Source organism: Aethalodelphis obliquidens, unplaced genomic scaffold, assembly GCF_003676395.1.
Source record: "Aethalodelphis obliquidens isolate GAN/ISIS:26980383/991018 unplaced genomic scaffold, ASM367639v1 scaffold2, whole genome shotgun sequence".
Lineage (NCBI taxonomy): Eukaryota > Metazoa > Chordata > Mammalia > Artiodactyla > Delphinidae > Aethalodelphis > Aethalodelphis obliquidens.
Genome location: NW_020837946.1, coordinates 76573069 through 76576361, shown reverse-complemented (window position 1 = coordinate 76576361; position 3293 = coordinate 76573069). Strand labels below are relative to the sequence as shown.

At 32.4% G+C, this 3293-nt stretch overlaps 1 non-coding gene across 1 annotated transcript; it reads right to left on the bottom strand.

The window, feature by feature from the left end:
* Nucleotides 1-1451: 1451 nt before the first annotated feature.
* Nucleotides 1452-1577, bottom strand: LOC113605328 (U6atac minor spliceosomal RNA). The gene has a single exon (XR_003427162.1). It is a non-coding gene; the product is annotated as a U6atac minor spliceosomal RNA (small nuclear RNA).
* Between the last annotated feature and the right edge of the window lie 1716 nt (nucleotides 1578-3293).

Here is a 3293-nt window from a genome sequence, read left to right as displayed (position 1 = left end):
GATTTTATTTCCTTTGGCTATATACCCAGAAGTGGGATTGCTAGATCATGTGGTATTTTTAACTTTTTGAGTAACCTCTATACTGTTTTTCCTACTGGCTGCATCATGTTACATCCCAATCAACAGTGCACAAGGGTTTCCACTTCTCCACATCCTAACCAGCACTTGCTATCTCTTGTCTTTTTGATGATAGCTATTCCTACAAGTATAAGGTAATATCTTTTTATGGTTTTGATTTGCATTCTGGGATGATTAGTGATGTTGAGCTCTTTTCATGTACCTGTTGGCCATTTGCATGTCTTATTTGGAAAAATGTTTATTCAAATCCTCTGCCCATGTTTTAAATCAGATTGCTTGGGGGTTTTTGCTACTGAGTTGTCTGAGTTTCTTATATACTAACCCCTTGCCAGATATATAATTTGCAGATATTTCTCCCATTTCATATGTTGCCTTTGCATTTTGTTGATGGTTTCCTTTGTTGTGCAGAAGTTTTTTAGTTTGATGTCATCCCATATGTTTATTTTTTTATTTTATTATCTCTGTTTTTGGTGTCTAAGCCTAAAAAGTCATTGCTAGGACTGATAACAAGGAATTTACCTCTGTTTTCTTCTAGTATTTTTATGGCTTCAGTTCTTATATTCAAGTCTTTAATCCATTTTAAGTTGATTTTGTGTATGATGTAAGATAAGGATCCAATAACATTCCTTTGCATGTGGCTGTCCAGTTTTCCCAACACCATTTATTGAAGAGATTATTCTTTCCCAATTGTATATTCTTGGCTACTTTGTTGAAAATTAATTGACCGTATATATATATGGATTTTTGGGGGGGCTTTTCCCATTGATCTATGTGTCTGTTTTTTTTAAACTCAAGTATAGTTTTTTACAATATTATATTAGTTTTAGGTGTACAACATAGTGATATATTTTTATAGATTATACTTCATATAAAGTTATAAAATATTACCTATATTCCCAGCACTGTATATTACATCATTGTATCTTATTTTAGACCTAGTAATTTGTACCTCTTAATCCCCTTCCCCTATCTAGCTCCTTCTCCCACCCCTCTTTCCTGTGGTAAACACTAGTTTGTTCTCTGTATCTGTGAGTCTGTTTCTGTTTTGTTATATTCATTCATTTGTTTTATTTTTTGATTCCACATGTAAGTGAAAACATACAGTATTTGTCTTTCTCTGTATGACAGTTCACTAAGCATAATATCCTCTAGGTCCAGATATGTTGTTGCAAATGGCAAAATTTTATTCTTTTTTATAGCTGAATAATATTCCATTGTATGTATGTGTATGTTTGTGTTTATATATATAATCTTCTTTATCTGTTCATCTGTTGATACAAACTTAGGTTGCGTCCATATATTGGCTATTGTAAATAATGCTGCCATAAACATTGCTGTGTGTATATCTTTTCAAATTAGTGTTTTTGTTTCTTCAAAAACGGTGGTTAGAGGTCATGAAGTAGGTGGTAATGCCTTAACCACATGAATATTGTCAGGACTGAGAGGCTCTGCCATTCTTGTCAGGGGCAGTGCTAATCTTCTCTCCTTTTATACAACACTCTATGTGTCTGTTTTTATGCCCATATCATACTGTTTTGATTACTATATAACTTTTATATACTTTTATAACATAATTTGAAATCAGGAAGTGTGATGCCTCCTGCTTTGTTCTTTTTCAAGATTTCTTTAGCTATTTCATGTGTTTTGTGGTTCCATAAGCTTTAAGATTATTTTTTTTCAATTTCTGTGAAAACTCCCTTTGGAATTTTGTTAGGGATTGCATTGAATCTGTAGATTGCTTTGAGTAATATGGGCATTTTGATAATGTTATGAACATGGGATATCTTTCCATTTATTTGTGTCTTCTTCAGTTTCTTTTATTAATGTCTTACAGTTTTAAATAAACAGATTTTTCACCTCCTTGGTTAAATTTATTTCTAGACATTTTATTATTTTTGATGCAACTGTAAATGGGATAATTTTCTTAATTTCTCTTTCTGATAGTTGTTAGAGTATAGAAACACAACTGAGTTTTGTATATTGATTTTGTATCCTGCAACTTTACTGAAATCATTTATTAGTTCCAGTAGTTTTTAGTGGAGTCTTTATGGTTTTCTGTATGTAATATCATGTTATCTGCAAATAGAGACAGTTTTACTTCTTCCTCTCCAGTTGGATGCCTTTTATTTTTTTTTCTTGCCTAATTGCTCTGACTAGAACTTCCAGTACTATGTTGAATCAAAGTGGCAAGAGTGGGCATCCTTGTCTTGTTCCTTTTCTGAGAGGAAAAGCTTTCAGCTCTTCACCGTTTAGTATGATGTTAGCTGTAGGCTTGTCATATATGGCCTTTATTATGTTGAGGTATGTCCCTCTATACCAACTTTGCTGAGAGTTTTTATCATGAATGGATATTGAGTTTCATCAAACACTTTTACTGCATCTATTGAGATGTTCATATGATTTTTATTCTTCATTGCCTATGGTGATATATCACATTGATTGATTTATAGCTATTAAACCATCCTTGCATCCCTGGAATAAATCCCACTTGTTCATGTTATGATCCTTATAATGTGCTGTTGAATTTTGTCTGCTAATATTTTGTTGAGGATTTTTGCATCTGTGTTCATCAGGGATATTGGCCTATAATTTTCTTTTCTTGTGGAATCCTTTTCTGGCTTTGGACAGGGTAATGCTGGCCTATTAAAATGAGTTTGGAAGTATTCCCTCCTCTTCAGTTTTTTAGAAGAGTTTGAGAAGATTTGGTATTAGTTCTTCTTTAAGTGTTTGGTAGAAGTCACCAGTGAAGGCATTTTGATCCTGGAGTTTTCTTTGTCAGTGTTTTTTGGTTACTAAATCAATCTCCTTACTGGAAATTTGTCTTTTCAGATTTTTTGTTATTACTTTCTGATTTCAATCTTGATAGGTTGTATGTTTCTAGGAATGTATCCATTTCTTCTAGATTGTCCACTTTGTTGGTGTATACTTTTTCATATTAACGTCTATGATTTTTTGTATTTCTGTGATATAAATTGTAGTGTGTCTACTTTCATTTCTAATTTTATCTATTTTAGTTCCCCCTCCCCCGCTTTGGTGAATCTAGCTAAAGGTTTGTCAGTTTTTTCAAAAAACAGCTCTTAGTTTCATTGATCTTTTCTATGATCTTTTCTATTGTCTTTTCAGCCTCTATTTCATTAATTTCCACTCTGATTTTTTATGTGCTTCTTTATACTATCTTTGGGCTTTGTTTATTCTTCTTTTTCTAGTTCCTTGAG